The following is a 21,805-nucleotide window of genomic DNA, read 5'->3' on the forward strand; positions in this document are numbered from 1 at the left end:
CAACATGGCTGGGGCTTTTTAACTCACATGTCATCTCTGGTAACCTAGGACAGGGACAACATGGCTGGGGCCTTCTTTAACCTAGCACAGGGTCATCTCTGGTAACCTAGGACAGGGACAACATGTGCTGGGGCCTTCTTTAACCTAGCACAGGGTCATCTCTGGTAACCTAGGACAGGGACAACATGGCTGGGGCCTTCTTTAACCTAGCACAGGGTCCTCTCTGGTAACCTAGGACAGGGACAACATGGCTGGGGCCTTCTTTAACCTAGCACAGGGTCATCTCTGGTAACCTAGGACAGGGACAACATGGCTGGGGACTTCTCTGTCCTCTCTGGTAACCTAGGACAGGGACAACATGGCTGGGGCCTTCTTTAACCTAGCACAGGGTCATCTCTGGTAACCTAGGACAGGGACAACATGGCTGGGGCCTTCTTTAACCTAGCACAGGGTCCTCTCTGCCAGTGACAGCAGCATGGCTGGCTGGTTGGCTGGATGGCTGGTTGGCTGGCTGGTTGGCTGGCTTTGGCTGGCTGGCTGGCTGGCTGGCTGGTTGGCTGGCTGGCTGGTTGGCTGGTTGGCTGGCTGGGCCTCACTAGGCTGTGTGACTGGCTGGCTGGTTTGCTGGCTGGCTGGCTGGCTGGGCCTCACTATGCTGTGTGACTGGCTGGCTGGCTGGCTGAATGGTTGGCTGGCTGGTTGGCTGGCTGGTTGGCTGGGCCTCACTAGACTGTCTGACTGGCTGGCTGGCTGGGGCTGGCACAAGACTGGCTGGCTGGCTGGCTGGCTGGTTGTTTGGCTGGCTGGGCTGGTTGGACTGTGTGACTGGCTGGCTGGCTGGCTGGCTGGCTGGTTGGCTGGCTGGCTGGTTGGCTGGCTGGTTGGCTGGGCCTCACTAGACTGTGTGACTGGCTGGCTGGCTGGCTGGCTGGCTGGTTGGCTGGCTGGCTGGCTGGTTGGCTGGCTGGTTGGCTGGGCCTCACTAGACTGTGTGACTGGCTGGCTGGCTGGCTGGCTGGCTGGCTGGCTGGCTGGCTGGCAGGCTGGCTGGCTGGCTGGTTGGCTGGTTGGTTGGCTGGCTGGTTGGCTGGCTGATTTGACTGGCTGGCTGGCTGGCTGGCTGGTTGTGACTGGCTGGCTGGCTGGCTGGCTGGCTGGCTGGCTGGTTGGCTGGGCCTCACTAGGCTGTGTGACTGGCTGGCTGGCTGGCTGGTTGGCTTGCTGGTCGTCCACTGGTCTCTCCAATAACCTAGGAGAGGTCACAGGTTCACACAGACCAGACAGGGTGCTGCTGGATTAGAGACAGGCTTCAGTTCAGCAACATCATCAGATTTCCCCCCAGCAGGGCAGACCCAGGGGAACAGCCTCTTACAGGCTGGCTGGCTGAACGTTCTCTGGCTCTATGCAGGATCTTAACAGGCTGTGTCAGAGCTGTTCCCCCCAGTCCCCCTCCTGTCCCCCAGCCCGGCACCTTGGAGACAGCCAGCTGGAACCAGCTCCTACTGTTAACATCTTCATCTGGAAACAGAGAGAGAGAGAGAGATTGAGAGGGGGGGTGAAGCAAGAGGGAGGAGAGGGGTAGGCGCCAGCCATGCCGAGAGAGAGACAAGAGGGAGAAGAGGGGAAGGCGCCGGCCATGCCGAGAGAGAGGGGTGAAGCAAGAGGAAGGAGAGGGGAAGAGCCGGCCATGCTGAGAGAGGGGGTGAAGCAAGAGGAAGGAGAGGGGAAGGAGCCGGCCATGCTGAGAGAGGGGGTGAAGCAAGAGGAATGAGAGGGGAAGGAGCCGGCCATGATGAGAGAGAGAGACAAGAGGGAGACGAGGGGGAAAGGAGGTGGGAGGGGAAAAAGTGGAAGAATACTGACTTCTGCAAAGCAGTGAACCATGTCTCCTCTGGTGGCATCAGCTTCAACAGAAACCCGGCAGAACGAAAGCAAGAGAAGAGAAGCAGGGAATAGCTGTGTGTGTCTGTTCTGGTGTGTGACAGGCAGCTCAACCTCTCCTCATCTAGTCTATCAGCCAGGAGTTCCACAGTGGGTGTCTTCTCACCTGTTACAGAGCAGAGAGAGACCTATATAATTTCCTAACAAAGCTTTAAGGAAATTGAAGATTTAAGTTCTATATTTTCTGACAGATATACTGTCTCACTCACGATGTCGCTCAGAATCTCAGAATCCATTTCTGGACCCTTCTCTCTCCCCTGTCCTCTCCTTCCTCTCCCTCCTCTCCATTCTGTCTCCCTCCTCCCTCTTCCCTCTCTCCCCTGTCCTCTCCCTCCTCTCCCTCCTCTCCATTCTGTCTCCCTCCTCCCTCTTCCCTCTCTCCCCTGTCCTCTCCCTCCTCTCCCTTCTCTCCATTCTGTCTCCCTCCTCCCTCTTCCCTCTCTCCCCTGTCCTCTCCCTCCTCTCCATTCTGTCTCCCTCCTCCCTCTTCCCTCTCTCCCCTGTCCTCTCCCTTTCCTCCCTCTAGCAGCCAGACAATCCAGCCATCCACAGGTGGCTCATTTTTCAACTGCCTTTTGAAAATAGGTTGAACACGAAAGTCATGCACTGCCATAATAACAGACCATTTTGTGTGATTCAGTCGACTGTTTTGCGAGTCATGTTGTGCCAACTGGTCAGCCATGTTGTGTCAACTGGTCAGTCATTTTGTGCCAACTGGTCAGCCATGTTGTGTCAACTGGTCAGCCATGTTGTGTCAACTGGTCAGTCATGTTGTGTCAACTGGTCAGTCATTTTGTGCCAACTGGTCAGCCATGTTGTGTCAACTGGTCAGCCATGTTGTGTCAACTGGTCAGTCATTTTGTGCCAACTGGTCAGCCATGTTGTGCTAACTGGTCAGTAATTTTGTGTCAACTGGTCAGTCATGTTGTGTCAACTGGTCAGTCATTTTGTGTCAACTGGTCAGTCATTTTGTGCCAACTGGTCAGCCATGTTGTGTCAACTGGTCAGTCATGTTGTGTCAACTGGTCAGCCATGTTGTGTCAACTGGTCAGTCATTTTGTGCCAACTGGTCAGCCATGTTGTGTCAACTGGTCAGTCATGTTGTGCCAACTGGTCAGTCATTTTGGGCCAACTGGTCAGCCATGTTGGGCAACTGGTCAGCCATGTTGTGTCAACTGGTCAGTCATTTTGTGCCAACTGGTCAGCCATGTTGTGCTAACTGGTCAGTCATTTTGTGTCAACTGGTCAGTCATGTTGTGTCGACTGGTCAGTCATTTTGTGTCAACTGGTCAGTCATTTTGTGCCAACTGGTCAGCCATGTTGTGTCAACTGGTCAGTCATGTTGTGTCAACTGGTCAGCCATGTTGTGTCAACTGGTCAGTCATTTTGTGCCAACTGGTCAGCCATGTTGTGTCAACTGGTCAGTCATGTTGTGCCAACTGGTCAGTCACGTTGGGCCAACTGGTCAGCCATGTTGGGCCAACTGGTCATGGTGCCCATCCTCCACACTATACACACTACACACACTATCACACAACACACATTTTACACACTACACACACTGGTCAGCCATGTTGTGTCACACACACTTTGACCTCACAGTGAGTAGACTTACAGTGAAATGCTGAATACAACAGATGTAGCAGACACTGGTCTGCCCCCTGGCTAGCATGAGGTAGAACACACACACACACACACTATACACACTACACACACTACACACGCACACACACTATACACACTACACACACTATACACACACACACACTACACACACTACACACGCACACACACTATACACACTACACACACTATACACACTACACACACTATACACACTACACACACTATACATACACACACACTACACACACTACACACGCACACACACTATACACACTACACACACTACACACGCACACACACTATACACACTACACACACTATACACACACACACACACTACACACACTATACACACACACACACACACACTACACACTATACAAACACACACTACACACACTATACACGCACACACACACTATACACACTACACACACTATACACACACACACACTAGACCTCACAGTGAGTAGACCTTACAGTGAAATGCTGAATACAACAGGTGTAGTAGACCTCACAGTGAAATGCTGAATACAACAGGTGTAGTAGACCTCACAGTGAAATGCTGAATACAACAGGTGTAGTAGACCTCACAGTGAAATGCTGAATACAACAGGTGTAGTAGACCTTACAGTGAAATGCTGAACACAACAGGTGTAGTAGACCTCACAGTGAAATGCTGAATACAACAGGTGTAGTAGACCTCACAGTGAAATGCTGAATACAACAGGTGTAGTAGACCTCACAGTGAAATGCTGAATACAACAGGTGTAGTAGACCTTACAGTGAAATGCTGAATGCAACAGGTGTAGTAGACCTCACAGTGAAATGCTGAATACAACAGGTGGAGTAGACCTCACAGTGAAATGCTGAATACAACAGGTGTAGTAGACCTCACAGTGAAATGCTGAATACAACAGGTGTAGTAGACCTTACAGTGAAATGCTGAATACAACAGGTGTAGAAGTCCTGGATGACAGGACACACAGAGCTATCCCAGACAACCCTGAGACTACCACACACAGAGCTATCCCAGACAACCCTGAGACTACCACACACAGAGCTACCACACACAGAGCTATCCCAGACAACCCTCAGACTACCACACACAGAGCTATCCCAGACAACCCTGAGACTACCACACACAGAGCTACCACACACAGAGCTATCCCAGACAACCCTCAGACTACCACCACACACAGAGCTACCACACACAGAGCTACCACACACAGTCTACCCAGACAACCCTGAGACTACCACACACAGAGCTACCACACACAGAGCTACCACACACAGAGCTACCCCAGACAACCCTGAAACCACCACACACAGACCTACCCCAGACAACCCTGAGACTACCACACACAGAGCTACCCCAGACAACCCTGAAACTACCACACACAGAGCTATCCCAGACAACCCTGAAACTACCACACACAGAGCTACCCCAGACAACCCTGAAACTACCACACACAGAGCTATCCCAGACAACCCTGAAACTACCACACACAGAGCTACCCCAGACAACCCTGAGACTACCACACACAGAGCTACCACACAGAGCTATCCCAGACAACACTGAGACTACCACACACAGAGCTATAGTAGACAACCCTGAGACTACCACACACAGAGCTATCCCAGACAACCCTGAGGCTACCACACACAGAGCTACCACACACAGAGCTACCCCAGACACAGAGCTACCCCACAACCCTGAGACTACCACACACAGAGCTACCACACACAGAGCTATCCCACACAACCCTGAGGCCGAGAACAGGAACAAGTACAACAAGTCTGGCTACGACCTCCGTAAAACAAACAAAAGGACAATATAGGAATAATGTGCAATCATATTACACAGGTTCTGACGATTATGGATTACAGAGGAAGACCAGCAATGACTCTCTACCAGACAAATTTTATGCTTTCACATCAACAACATCGTGCCGGGTGTGAGGGCCGTCACCGACCCAGAGGATTGGGGGAGATCTCGCTGTCTGAAGCCGACGTGAGAAAGGTCTTTAATGAGGTCAACACCCACAAGGCCGTGGAGCCCCGACAGTATTTCAGGGCGCGTTCTCAGAGCATGAAGAGCTGGCCAACATATTCACAGTCATTTTCACCCTGTCCTTGTCCAAGTCTGTAATCCCCATGTGTTTTAAAATGACATCATTCCTGTCCCTTCATGCCACAGTGACGACCGCCCGATAGGATTCACATCTGTAATCAGGAAGTGCTTTGAGAGGCTGGTTTGGGCTCACATCAACTCCAGCATCCCAGACACCCTGAACCCACACCGATTTGCATACCGAACCAACCGACAAAAAGAAGATGTTAGTTGGTCTCCACACTGCCCTCACCCATCTAGACAAGAGGAATAACTATGTGAGAATGCTGTTCATTGACTACAGCTCAGTGTTCAACACCATAGTGCCCTCACCCATCTAGACAAGAGGAATAACTAAGTGAGAATGCTGTTCATTGACTACAGCTCAGCGTTCAACACCATAGTGCCCTCACCCATCTAGAACTATGTGAGAATGCTGCGTTCAACACCATAGCCAACAAGGGTGCGTTCTCAGCCCTCTCCTGTACTCCCAGTTCACCCATGACTGCGTGGCCACGCACACCTCCAACTCAATCATCAAGTGTACTGACGGCACAACGGTGGTAGGACTGATCACCGGAGATGATGTGACAGCCTACCGGGGGGAGGTCAGAGACCTTCTCAGTGTGGTGCCATAACAACAACATCGACCTCAAGGTAGCCTAGTGGTTAGAGCGTTGGACGAGTAACCGAAAGGTTGCAAGTTCAAATCACCGAGCTGACAAGGTACAAATCTGTCGTTCTGCCCCTGAACAGGCAGTTAACCCACTGTTCCTAGGCCGTCATTGAAAATAAGAATTTGTTCTTAACTGACTTGCCTAGTCAAATAAATAAAAATATCAGTAAGACAAAGGAGCTGATCGCTGACTACAGAAAACGAGGGGGCGAGCACGTCCCCATCCTCATCGACGGTGCTGCAGTGGAGCAGGTCGGGAACTTCAAGTTCCTCGGTGTCCAAATCACTAAAGCCTTAAAATGGTCCAAACACGCAGCAGCGCCTCTTCCCCCTCAGGAGGTTGAACAAATTTGGCATGTGCCCTCAAATCCTCAAAAAACTTCTACACTGAGAGTCTGACTGGATGCATCACTGTGGCACCGCCTGGATCGCATGGAAGGGGAGGCCGGTATATCACTGGGGCACCGCCCTGGATCGCATGGAAGGCCGGTATATCACTGTGGCACCGCCCCTGGATCGCATGGAAGGCCGGTATATCACTGTGGCACCGCCCTGGATCGCATGGAAGGCCGGTATATCACTGTGGCACCGCCCTGGATCGCATGGGAGGCCGGTATATCACTGTGGCACCGCCCTGGATCGCATGGAAGGCCGGTATATCACTGTGGCACCGCCCTGGATCGCATGGAAGGCCGGTATATCACTGTGGCACCGCCCTGGATCGCATGGAAGGCCGGTATATCACTGTGGCACCGCCCCTGGATCGCATGGGAGGCCGGTAATATCACTGTGGCACAAGCACCGCCCTGGATCGCATGGAAGGTCGGTATATCACTGGGGCCGAGCTCTCTGCTATCCAAGACATCGATATCAGGCAGTGTGAAAGAAAGGCCTGGAAAATGTTGAAGACTCCAGACACCCAAAACATATCTACCTCCATCACTCCAGTATCCCTGTATATAGTATGGTATTAACTGACCCTGTATATAGTATGGTATTAACTGACCCTGTATATAGTATGGTATTAACTGACCCTGTATATAGTATGGTATTAACTGACCCTGTATATAGTATGGTTTTAACTGACCCTGTATATAGTATGGTACTAACTGACCCTGTATATAGTATGGTATTAACTGACCCTGTATATAGTATGGTATTAACTGACCCTGTATATAGTATGGTATTAACTGACCCTGTATATAGTATGGTATTAACTGACCCTGTATATAGTATGGTACTAACTGACCCTGTATATAGTACGGTATTAACTGACCCTGTATATAGTATGGTATTAACTGACCCTGTATATAGTATGGTATTAACTGACCCTGTCTATAGTATGGTATTAACTGACCCTGTATATAGTATGGTATTAACTGACCCTGTATATAGTATGGTATTAACTGACCCTGTATATAGTATGGTATTAACTGACCCTGTCTATAGTATGGTATTAACTGACCCTGTATATAGTATGGTATTAACTGACCCTGTATATAGTATGGTACTAACTGACCCTGTATATAGTATAGTACTAACTGACCCTGTATATAGTATGGTACTAACTGACCCTGTATATAGTATGGTACTAACTGACCCTGTATATAGTATGGTACTAACTGACCCTGTATATAGTATGGTACTAATTGCATTCAGGCACACCTTTACTGTGGTTCAACCTCCAACCCTCTCACTTCCTTATCTGAGAGTTTTCGCTCCACCCCAACACCCTAACACCCTAACACCCCAACACCCCAACACCCCAACACCCCAACACCCCAACACCCTAACTAACTAACACAAACACAGTATGGCTGATATATTCTCTAGATCGGTTTACACACACACACACACACACACACACACACACACACACACACACACACACACACACACACACACACACACACACACACACACACACACACCTGTAGATCTGTTTACCTGCACAAACACAGACACACACACACACACACACACACACCTGCAGATCTGTTTACCTACACACACTCACACACACACACACACACACACACACACACACACACACACACACACACACACACACACACACACACACACACACACACACACACACACACACACACACACACACACACACACACACACACACACACACACACACACACACACACACACACACACACACAGACACACACACAGACACACAACTATGTCTTACTACATTTGAGAGGTCTTTTTGTGGACCAACAATTGATTCCCATTCAAAATCCTATTTCCCTAAACCTTAACCCTAACCTTAATCCTAACCTTAACCCTAACCTTAACCCTAACCTTAACCCCTAAACCTAACACCTAACCCTAACCTTAATCCTAACCTTAACCCTAACCTTAACCCTAACCTTAACCCCTAACCCTAACACCTAACCCTAACCTTAATCCTAACCTTAATCCTAACCTTAACCCTAACCTTAGCCCCTAAACCTAACACCTAACCCTAACACCTAACCCTAACACCTAACCCTAACACCTAACCCTAACCTTAACCCTAACCTTAATCCTAACCTTAACCCTAACCTTAAATTAACCCCTAACCTTAAAATTGCCTTTTTACAAGGGCCAGCAAAAAGTCTTCTCTTAATTTTAGTTGTTTTAATATTGTAGTAAGGTGGTAACATAGTAAAACACAGGCCACCACAGACTGCCAGCTGGCCCCGGTGTCATTGGATCCTAGTGAGGGTCATGTTCTGTCTGTGTTCAGTGGAGTAGGACATTCCTTCCTCTCCCGTTCTCCTCTTTCCCCCGGCCTGAACCCCCGAGACAGAACTGACAAAGGCTCACGCGTCTAGTTCTGGGTGGAAGAGATGGACATATGGTATATGAGCTCGTCATGTGATTTAAATGCATAGAAATAGAATCATTGATGGAGTCCCGTTCTATTTCTTCTGTTTCTATGCATTTTAATCCGATACGATAAAAACCGGACCTAGCTCTGGTGTAGTACACTGGGGTTCAGGGTGACTGCAACTCAATCAGCTCACACACACACACACACACACACACACACACACACACACACACACACACACACACACACACACACACACACACACACACACACACACACACACACACACACACACACACTTTTCTCATTTGAGTGAAAAAAATGGGGACATCAGAATGAAAAAAACACATTTTTCCAGCGGGACCTGTCTCATTGACCTTGTCTCTCTCCCGTGCCCAGGTGTTCCATGCCAACACAGACTCGACCGAGGTGGTTCTGAACCGGATCCCCCTGCCTGTTCTGGCCCGCTTTGTACGCGTCAGACCCCAGACCTGGAAGACAGGCATCGCCCTGCGCTTGGAGCTCTACGGGTGTCAGATCACCGGTAAGAAACAGCCTGTTCTATTCTATCCAAGCTGTAAGACTGTATGGTAGGTCCCATCTAAGCCTCTATTTTATGGTATGTCCCATCTAAGACTCTAATTAATGGAAAGTCCGATCTAAGACTCTATTTTATGGTAAGTCCCTCCCAAGACTCTATTTTATGGTAAATCCCATCTAAGACTTTATTTTATGGTAAGTCCAATCTAAGACTCTATTTTATGGTAAGTCCAATCTAAGACTCTATTTTATGGTAAATCCAATCTAAGACTCTATTTTATGGTATGTCCCATCTAAGACTCTATTTTATGATAAATCCGATCTAAGACTCTATTTTATGGTAAGTCCCATCTAAGACTATTTTATGGTTAGTCCAATCTAAGACTCTATTTTATGGTATGTCCCATCTAAGACTCTATTTTATGGTAAGTCCGATCTAAGACTCTATTTTATGGTAAGTCCATCCCAAGACTCTATTTTATGGTAAATCCCATCTAAGACTCTATTTTATGGTAAATTCAATCTAAGACTCTATTTTATGGTAGGTCCCATCTAAGACTCTATTTTATGGTAGGTCCCATCTAAGACTCTATTTTATGGTAAGTCCAATCTAAGACTCTATTTTATGGTAAGTCCAATCTAAGACTCTATTTTATGGTATGTCCCATCTAAGACTCTATTTTATGGTAAATCCAATCTAAGACTCTATTTTATGGTAAGTCCAATCTAAGACTCTATTTTATGATAAATCCGATCTAAGACTCTATTTTATGGTAAGTCCCATCTAAGGCTATTTTATGATAAATCCGATCTAAGACTCTATTTTATGGTAAATCCCATCTAAGACTCTATTTTATGGTAAATCCCATCTAAGACTCTATTTTATGGTAAATCCCATCTAAGACTCTATTTTACCCTCCTGTTACGGCACATGAGTGAGGAGGTGTGGAGTCAGGCGCAGAGAGCAAAAGATGTGGGAAAAAACACGCTTTAATGTCCCGGAAAAATAACATGAACAAAAGTAGGAAAACAAATGATCAGAAATATTAACGGACAGCGCGAAACCCAAAATACAGACAAAATACACTCAAACATAGAACAGACGAACAAGCCCACACGAAACAGAAGCGGGCTGAACAAACTATATATAGCCCTACCCTAACAACCAAACAAGAAACAGGTGATACCAATCAGACAAAACCAAAGGAACACAGAACAACGGATTGGTGATAGCTAGTAGACCGGCGACGACGACCGCCGAGCGCCACCCGAACAAGAAGGGGATTCACCTTCGGTAATATTCGTGACACCTCCCTGGATTACTTCTCCCTGGATGACGATCTCCAGGATGGTAATGATGCTAAAACGTGTTGTACATTTTTAATTAAGCTTTTCACATTCCCTCCTGGTTGAAATACGTCTCTGTGTGGTCCAGCTCCCGAGGGCTGCCGGGCAGAAGAACCTTTCACGGCCTCCAAGTTGACGCCAATTGGCAAAGCCGTCAAAGGCACTGTTTCTCAGTGCTTGAAGCATCACTACAGATCCGGTTCGATCTCAGGCTGTGTCACAGCCGGTTGTGACCTGGTGTCCCATAGGGCGGTCCACAATTGGCCCAGTGTCATCCGGGTTAGGGGAGGGTTAGGGGGCTTTACTTGGCTCATCGTGCTCTAGCGACTCCTTGTGGTGGGCCTGGTGCCTGCAGGCTGACTTCGGTCAGTTGAACGGTGTTTCCTCTGACACACTGGTGTAGCTGGCTTCCAGGTCAAGTGGATATCACGAAATTGGGGGTAAAAAGGTGTCAGTCTCTAAGACCTTTCCAAACCTGGATGGTGCAACATTTGCCCATTATTATTTTCAAAATTCTTCAACCTCTGTCAAATTGGTTGTTGACCTTTGCTAGACAACCATTTTCATGTCTTGCCATAGATTTCCAAGTAGATTTAAGTCAAAACTGCAACTCAGCCACTTAGGAGCATTCACTGTCTTCTTGGTTAGAGACCCCAGTGTAGATCAGGAGCATTCACTGTCTTCTTGGTTAGAAACCCCAGTGTAGATCAGGAACATTCACTGTCTTCTTGGTTAGAAACCCCAGTGTAGATCAGGAACATTCACTGTCTTCTTGGTTAGAAACCCCCGTGTAGATCAGGAACATTCACTGTCTTCTTGGTTAGAAACCCCAGTGCAGATCAGGAGCATTCACTGTCTTCTTGGTTAGAAACCCCAGTGCAGATCAGGAACATTCACTGTCTTCTTGGTTAGAAACCCCCGTGTAGATTTGGCCTTTTGTTTTAGGGTATTGTCCTGCTGAAAGGTCGTAACCCCTCCCCTTTAACCAGGCAGGCCAGTTGAGAACAAGTTCTTATTTACAACTGCAACCCAGCCAAGATAAAGCAAAGTAGTGTGATAAAAACAAGAGTTACAAGTGGGATAAACAAACGTACAGTCAATAACACAATAGAAAAATCTATATACATCATGTGCAAATGAAGTAAGATTAGGGAGGTAAGGCAATAAATAGGCCGTAGTGGCAAAGTAATTACAATTTAGCAATTAAACACTGGAGTGATATATGTGCAGATGATGATGTGCAAGTAGAGATACTGGGGCGCAATAGAGCAAAAAAATAAATAACAATATGGGGATGAGGTAGTTGGGTGTGCTATTTACAGATGGGCTGTGTACAGGTGCAGCGATCGGTAAGCTGCTCTGATAGCTGATGCTAAAAGTTAGTGAGGGAGATATGAGTCTCCAGCTTCAGTGATTTTTGCAGTTCGTTCCAGTCGTTGGCAGCAGAGAACTGGAAGGAAAGGCAGCCAAAAGAGGTGTTGGCTTTGGGGATGACCAGTGAAATATACCTGCTGGAGTGCGTGCTACGGGTGGGTGTTGCTATGGTGACCAGTGAGCTGACATAAGGCAGGGCTTTACCTAGCAAAGATTTATAGATGACCTGGAGCCAGTGGGTTTGACGAAATATGTAGTGAGGGCCAGCCAACGATAGCATACAGGTCGCAGTGGTGGGTAGTATATTTACATTTACATTTAAGTCATTTAGCAGACGCTCTTATCCAGAGCGACTGGATGTCAGAAGGTGAATTCACCAATTTGTAAGTCGCTCTTATCCAGAGCGACTTACAAATTGGTGAATTCACCTTCTGACATCCAGTGGAACAGCCACTTTACAATAGTGCATCTAAATCATTAAGGGGGGGTGCTGAGAAGGATTACTTATCCTATCCTAGGTATTCCTTGAAGAGGTGGGGTTTCAGGTGTCTCCGGAAGGTGGTGATTGACTCCGCTGTCCTGGCGTCGTGAGGGAGTTTGTTCCACCATTGGGGGGCCAGAGCAGCGAACAGTTTTGACTGGGCTGAGCGGGAACTGTACTTCCTCAATGGTAGGGAGCGAGCAGGCCAGAGGTGGATGAACGCAGTGCCCTTGCTTGGGTGTAGGGCCTGATCAGAGCCTGGAGGTACTGCGGTGCCGTTCCCCTCACAGCTCCGTAGGCAAGCACCATGGTCTTGTAGCGGATGCGAGCTTCAACTGGAAGCCAGTGGAGAGAGCGGAGGAGCGGGGTGACGTGAGAGAACTTGGGAAGGTTGAACACCAGACGGGCTGCGGCGTTCTGGATGAGTTGTAGGGGTTTAATGGCACAGGCAGGGAGCCCAGCCAACAGCGAGTTGCAGTAATCCAGACGGGAGATGACAAGTGCCTGGATTAGGACCTGCGCCGCTTCCTGTGTGAGGCAGGGTCGTACTCTGCGGATGTTGTAGAGCATGAACCTACAGGAACGGGCCACCGCCATGATGTTGGTTGAGAACGACAGGGTGTTGTCCAGGATCACGCCAAGGTTCTTAGCGCTCTGGGAGGAGGACACAATGGAGTTGTCAACCGTGATGGCGAGATCATGGGACGGGCAGTCCTTCCCCGGGAGGAAGAGCAGCTCCGTCTTGCCGAGGTTCAGCTTGAGGTGGTGATCCGTCATCCACACTGATATGTCTGCCAGACATGCAGAGATGCGATTCGCCACCTGGTCATCAGAAGGGGGAAAGGAGAAGATTAATTGTGTGTCGTCTGCGTAGCAATGATAGGAGAGACCATGTGAGGTTATGACAGAGCCAAGTGACTTGGTGTATAGCGAGAATAGGAGAGGGCCTAGAACAGAGCCCTGGGGGACACCAGTGGTGAGAGCGCGTGGCGAGGAGACAGATTCTCGCCACGCCACCTGGTAGGAGCGACCTGTCAGGTAGGATGCAATCCAAGCGTGGGCCGCGCCGGAGATGCCCAACTCAGAGAGGGTGGAGAGGAGGATCTGATGGTTCACAGTATCGAAGGCAGCCGATAGGTCTAGAAGGATGAGAGCAGAGGAGAGAGAGTTAGCTTTAGCAGTGCGGAGCGCCTCCGTGATACAGAGAAGAGCAGTCTCAGTTGAATGACTAGTCTTGAAACCTGACTGGTTTGGATCAAGAAGGTCATTCTGAGAGAGATAGCGGGAGAGCTGGCCAAGGACGGCACGTTCAAGAGTTTTGGAGAGAAAAGAAAGAAGGGATACTGGTCTGTAGTTGTTGACATCGGAGGGATCGAGTGTAGGTTTTTTCAGAAGGGGTGCAACTCTCGCTCTCTTGAAGACGGAAGGGACGTAGCCAGCGGTCAGGGATGAGTTGATGAGCGAGGTGAGGTAAGGGAGAAGGTCCCCGGAAATGGTCTGGAGAAGAGAGGAGGGGATAGGGTCAAGCGGGCAGGTTGTTGGGCGGCTGACCGTCACAAGAAGCGAGATTTCATCTGGAGAGAGAGGGGAGAAAGAGGTCAGAGCACAGGGTAGGGCAGTGTGAGCAGAACCAGCGGTGTCGTTTGACTTAGCAAACGAGGATCGGATGTCGTCGACCTTCTTTTCAAAATGGTTGACGAAGTCATCTGCAGAGAGGGAGGAGGGGGGGAGGGGGAGGAGGATTCAGGAGGGAGGAGAAGGTGGCAAAGAGCTTCCTAGGGTTAGAGGCAGATGCTTGGAATTTAGAGTGGTAGAAAGTGGCTTTAGCAGCAGAGACAGAGGAGGAAAATGTAGAGAGGAGGGAGTGAAAGGATGCCAGGTCCGCAGGGAGGCGAGTTTTCCTCCATTTCCGCTCGGCTGCCCGGAGCTCTGTTCTGTGAGCTCGCAATGAGTCATCGAGCCACGGAGCGGGAGGGGAGGACCGAGCCGGCCTGGAGGATAGGGGACATAGAGAGTCAAAGGATGCAGAAAGGGAAGAGAGGAGGGTTGAGGAGGCAGACTCAGGAGAAAGGTTGGAGAAGGTATGAGCAGAGGGAAGAGATGATAGGATGGAAGAGGAGAGAGTAGCGGGGAGAGAGAGCGAAGGTTGGGACGGCGCGATACCATCCGAGTAGGGGCAGTGTGGGAAGTGTTGGATGAGAGCGAGAGGGAAAAGGATACAAGGTAGTGGTCGGAGACTTGGAGGAGATGCAATGAGGTTAGTGGAAGAACAGCATCTAGTAAAGATGAGGTCGAGCGTATTGCCTGCCTTGTGAGTAGGGGGAAGGTGAGAGGGTGAGGTCAAAAGAGGAGAGGAGTGTAAAGAAGGAGGCAGAGAGGAATGAGTCAAAGGTAGACGTGGGGAGGTTAAAGTCGCCCAGGACTGTGAGAGGTGAGCCGTCCTCAGGAAAGGAGCTTATCAAGGCATCAAGCTCATTGATGAACTCTCCGAGGAACCTGGAGGGCGATAAATGATAAGGATGTTAAGCTTGAAAGGGCTGGTAACTGTGACAGCATGGAATTCAAAGGAGGCGATAGATAGATGGGTAAGGGGAGAGAGAGAGAATGACCACTTGGGAGAGATGAGGATCCCGGTGCCACCACCCCGCTGACCAGAAGCTCTCGGGGTGTGCGAGAACACGTGGGCGGACGAAGAGAGAGCAGTAGGAGTAGCAGTGTTATCTGTGGTGATCCATGTTTCCGTCAGTGCCAGGAAGTCGAGGGACTGGAGGGAGGCATAGGCTGAGATGAACTCTGCCTTGTTGGCCGCAGATCGGCAGTTCCAGAGGCTACCGGAGACCAGGAACTCCACGTGGGTCGTGCGCGCTGGGACCACCAGATTAGGGTGGCCGCGGCCACGCGGTGTGGAGCGTTTGTATGGTCTGTGCAGAGAGGAGAGAACAGGGATAGATAGACACATAGTTGACAGGGTACAGAAGAGGCTACGCTAATGCAAAGGAGATTGGAATGACAAGTGGACTACACGTCTCGAATGTTCAGAAAGTTAAGCTTACGTAGCAAGAATCTTATTGACTAAAATGATTGAAATGATACAGTACTGCTGGAGTAGGCTAGCTGGTAGTGGCTGCGATGTAGCTAACCTAGAAAATCGCTCTAGGCTAAACAATTGTCTTAGATACAAAGACGGCTATGTAGCTAGCTAGCTACGATCAAACAAAACAAACCGTTGTACTGTAATAGTTACTACAGTGCTGCTATTCGGGGGCTAGCTGGCTAGCTACGTTAAAAGAACGACAATAGCTGGCCATCTAACCTAGAAAATCGCTCTAGGCTACACAATTGTCTTAGATACAAAGACGGCTATGTAGCTAGCTAGCTACGATCAAACAAATCAAACCGTTGTACTGTAATGAAGTGAAATGAAAAATGTGATACTACCTGTGGAGCGACGGAATGTTGACCGGGTAGTTGGAGTTCAATTCGGTAGAGGTTGGCTAGCTGTTGGCTAGCTAGCTAGCAGCATTTCCTACGTTAAGGACGACAAATAGCTGGCTAGCTAACCTCGGTAAATTAAGATAATCACTCTAAGTCTACACACTCTAAACTGCACAATTATCTTGGATACGAAGACAGCGAAGACAACTATGTAGCTAGCTGACACTACGCTAATCGAGTCGTTCAGTTGAGTGTAATAGTTTCTACAGTGCTAGTGGACAGTGGATGTTAGCTAGCTGCTTAGCTAGCTGCTGGGCAGATACGTTAGGACGACGAAATACGATAATATGCAATTGTCGTTGATACAAAGACGGCTATGTAGCTAGCTAAGAAGAAATTGCTAAGATAAGACAAATCAAACCGTTGTACTATAACGAAATGTAATGAAAAGTTATACTACCTGCGGACCGAAGTGTAGATGCGACCGCTCGCTCCAACCGGAACCGCTTTGGGGCTTTGGTGACAAAACGGATGGCACTGTGATAGACTACATCCAAGTTGCTGAGTAGAGTGTTGGAGGCTATTTTATAAATGACATCGCCGAAGTCGAGGATCACTAGGATGGTCAGTTTTACGAGGGTATGTTTGGCAGCATGAGTGAAGGATGCTTTGTTGTGAAACAGCAAACCAATTCTAGATTTAATTTTGGATTGGAGATGCTTAATGTGAGTCTGGAAGGAGAGTTTACAGTCTATCCAGACACCTAGGTGTATGTAGTTGTCCACATATTCTAGGTCAGAACCGTCCAGAGTAGTGATGCTAGGCGGGCGGGAGGGTGCGAGCAGCAATGTGCTTATAGCTGCATTCCGTTTATTTGTTTTATCCTGAAAAACTCCCCATCCTTAATGATTACAAGCATAGCCATAACATGATGCAGCCACCACCATGCTTGAAAATAGACCTGACTGGAGAGTGGTACTCAGTGATGTGTTGGATTTGTCCCAAACTTTTTCTATTCGGGACATAGTTCATTTCTTTGCCACATCCTTATCAGTTTTACTTTAGTGCCTTGTTGCAAACAGGATGCATGTTTAGGAATATTTGTATTCTGTTCAGACTTCCTTTCTAATTTAGGTTAGTATTGTGGAGTAACTAAAATCGTGTTGATCCATCCTCAGTTGTCTCCTATCACAGCTTTAAAATCACCTTTGGCCTCATGGTGGAATGACTGATCAGTTTCCTTCCTCTCCGGCAACATCTACTAATCGGTGCCCTTCTTTGCGAGGCATTGAAAAATCTCCCTGATCTTTGTGGTAGAATCTGTGCTTGAAAATGGTATGTGTGTTTATTATGTATCTCCGTTAGTTCCTGCCAAGGCAGCAGCTACTCTTCCTGGGGTTTATTATGGATCCCCATTAGTTCCTGCCAAGGCAGCAGCTACTCTTCCTGGGGTTTATTATGGATCCCTATTAGTTCCTGCCAAGGCAGCAGCTACTCTTCCTGGGATTTATTATGGATCCCCATTAGTTCCTGCCAAGGCAGCAGCTACTCTTCCTGGGGTTTATTATGGATCCCCATTAGTTCCTGTCAAGGCAGCAGCTACTCTTCCTGGGGTTTATTATGGATCCCCATTAGTTCCTGTCAAGGCAGCAGCTACTCTTCCTGGGATTTATTATGGATCCCCATTAGTTCCTGCCAAGGCAGCAGCTACTCTTCCTGGGGTTTATTATGGATCCCCATTAGTTCCTGCCGAGGCAGCAGCTACTCTTCCTGGGGTTTATTATGGAGCCCCATTAGTTCCTGCCAAGGCAGCAGCTACTCTTCCGTGGTTCCGTCGGAATTAAGGCAATTATACAAATTCACTACACACCTGAGGGACCGTACAGATAATTGCATGTGTGAAGTACAGAGATCAAATCAAATCAAATTTTATTTGTCACATACACATGGTTAGCAGATGTTAATGCGAGTGTAGCAAAATGCTTGTGCTTCTTGTGCTTCCAACAAGTAATCTAACTTACAATTCCAAAACTACTGTCTTATACACACAAGTGTAGGGGGATAAAGAATATGTACATAAAGATATGAATGAGTGATGGTACAGAGCGGCATAGGCAAGATACAGTAGATGGTATCGAGTACAGTATATACATATGAGATGAGTATGTAAACAAAGTGGCATAGTTAAAGTGGCTAGTGATACATGTATTACATAAAGATCCAGTAGATGATATAGAGTACAGTATATATGTATACATATGAGATGAATAATGTAGGGTATGTAAACATTATATTAGGTAGCATTGTTTAAAGTGGCTAGTGATATATGTTACATCATTTCGCATCAATTCCCATTATTAAAGTGGCTGGAGTTGAGTCAGTGTGTTGGCAGCAGCCACTCAATGTTGATGAGGTAGTTATTAAAAAATCATGTTAAATAATGTTGTTGAACACGGAATGAGTCCATGCAACTTATTATACGATTTGATTGGGCACATTTAATACTCCTGAACTTATTTAGGTCAAATTATTTAAAATAAATTCCATTTGACATTGTGGGGTATTGTGTGTGTAATTGAATACATTTTTAGTTCAGGCTGTGTCACGGTTGTTTGTGTAGACGGACCAAGATACAGCGTATTTTGAGTTCCACATAATATTTCATAGTGAAACTTCAGCAAAACAAACAGTAAACAAACAAACAAAAATTATACTTATATTCCACCATAAAATCGCAATTAAATTCATTAAAAATCCTACAATGTGATTTTCTGGATTTTTTTTCTCATTTTGTCTGTCATAGTTGAAGTGTACCTATGATGAAAATTACAGGCCTCTCTCATCTTTTTAAGTGGGAGAACTTGCACAATTGGTGGATGACGAAATCCTTTTTGCCCCACTGTACATACACAAACTCAACACAATATCCCATAACACACAGGTGGAAAATATTATACTGAAGTATGATCCCCAATTGGAGACAATGATAGCCAGCTGCCTCTAATTGGGAATCATACTAAAACACCAACATAGAAAAAACATGCTAGAACCCCACATAGAAAATATTAACTAGACTAACCCCTAGTCACGCCTTGACCTACTCTACCATAGAAAATATAAAATCAGATCAAATCAAATGTATTTATATAGCCCTTCTTACATCAGCTGATATCTCAAAGTGCTGTACAGAAACCCAGCCTAAAACCCCAAACATCAAGCAATGCAGGTGTAGAAGCACGGTGGCTAGGAAAAAACCCCTAGAAAGGCCAAAACCTAGGAAGAAACCTAGAGAGGAACCAGGCTATGTGGGAAAACTCCCTAGAAAGGACAAAACCTAGGAAGAAACCTAGAGAGGAACCAGGCTATGTGGGGTGGCCAGTCCTCTTCTGGCTGTGCCGGGTGGAGATTATAACAGAACATGGCCAAGATGTTCAAATGTTCATAAATTACCAGCATGGTCCAATAATAATAAGGCAGAACAGTTGAAACTAGAGCAGCAGCACGGCCAGGTGAACTGGGGACAGCAAGGAGTCATCATGTCATGTAGTCCTGAGGCATGGTCCTATATAAATATAAACTAGACTAACCCCTAGTCACGCCCTGACCTACTCTACCATAGAAAATATAAACTAGACTAACCCCTAGTCACACCCTGACCTACTCTACCATAGAAAATATAAACTAGACTAACCCCTAGTCACACCCTGACCTACTCTACCATAGAAAATATAAACTTGACTAACCCCGAGTCATGCCCTGACCTACTCTACCATAGAAAATATAAACTAGACTAACACCTAGTCATGCCGTGAACTACACTACCATAGAAAATATAAACTAGACTAACAACTAGTCACGCCCGTTGAATCTTAGTTTGATCACAGCCAAAATCCAAAGACAATCTATTGGCTTTTTGTAACCCAGCGTTCTGACAGAGAGACACAGACCAGGCATTTAATGATGTGTAATTCCATCCAGCCCGTCGCCAGTCGTCACACACACACACACACACACACACACACACACACACACACACACACACACACACACACACACACACACACACACACACACACACACACACACACACACACACACACACACACACACACACACACACACACGCACACACACACACGCACACACACACTCCAGTCTGTTTGCCTGTCTCCACCTCTCATCGCCATATCATCAGAGCTGTGGCGCTAAAGAGCCAGCTAGCTGTAATTAGATTTGTCTATTTATAGTGCCACAGTGATTAGCTGGGGGTGTAATTCCGTTGTCCCCCCCCCCCACACACACACACAACACATCACATGAAAGGAGATGGGCTGTTTAGCTCAGATGCTGTCAGCCCCACCGTCTCACGCACGCACGCACACACACACACACACACACACACACACACACACACACACACACACACACACACACACACACACACACACACACACACACACACACACACACACACACACACACACACACACACACACACACACACACACACACACACACACACACACACCATCAAACTCCATCAACATTCTATTAGCCTGCTATCTGCTGCCATTTGTTTAGACACTGAGAAGGACAGATGTGCTTTTAGTGACAGGAAGCTCTCTCCGGGCTTGACACAAATGGCACAAACACGATGCTGGTGTCTATATTAGATATTAGTGTCCCTGGGCCTGCCTGACTGGCTGCACTCCGAGCGAAACGAGACATTGGCCAACCTCTCTCTCTCTGTGTCTCTCTCTGTGTCTCTCTGTCCCTCTCTGTGTCTCTCTCTCTCTGTTTCTCTCTCTGTCTCTCTGTCCCTCTCTGTGTCTCTCTCTCTGTGTCTCTCTCTGTCTCTCTCTCTGTGTCTCTCTCTCTGTCTCTCTGTCCCTCTCTGTGTCTCTCTCTCTCTCTCTCTCTCTTTGTCTCTCTGTCTCTTTCTGTCCCTCTTTCTATGTGTCTCTCTATCAATTTCAATTTAATTCAATTCAAGGGGCTTTATTGACATGGGAAACATATGTTATCATTGCCAAAGCAAGTTACGTAGATAATAAACAAAAGTGAAATAAACAATAAAAATGAACAGTAACACATACAGAAGTTCCAAAAGAATAATGCCATTTACATTGTCATATTATTTTTATATACAGTAACAAATGTCATATTATATATATACAGTGTTGTAACGATGTACAAATAGTTAAAGTACAAAAGGGAAAATAAATAAGCATAAATATGGGTTGTATTTACAATGGTGTGTGTTCTTCACTGGTTGCCCTTTTCTTGTGGCAACAGGTCACACATCTTGCTGCTGTGATGTCACACTGTGGAATTTCACCCAGTAGATATGGGAGTTTATCAAAATTGGGATTGTTTAAAAAAAATTGTGGATCTGTGTAATCTGAGGGAAATATGGTCATACATTTGGAAGTGCAGCTC

At 47.3% G+C, this 21,805-nt stretch overlaps 1 pseudogene; it reads left to right on the top strand.

Annotated features, from left to right (window-relative positions):
• LOC135539014 (neuropilin-2-like) overlaps window positions 1-21,805 on the top strand; it is a 227,318-nt pseudogene that overhangs the window by 69,749 nt on the left and 135,764 nt on the right.

The sequence above is a fragment of the Oncorhynchus masou genome, unplaced genomic scaffold (genome assembly GCF_036934945.1).
Source record: "Oncorhynchus masou masou isolate Uvic2021 unplaced genomic scaffold, UVic_Omas_1.1 unplaced_scaffold_13___fragment_6___debris, whole genome shotgun sequence".
NCBI lineage: Eukaryota > Metazoa > Chordata > Actinopteri > Salmoniformes > Salmonidae > Oncorhynchus > Oncorhynchus masou.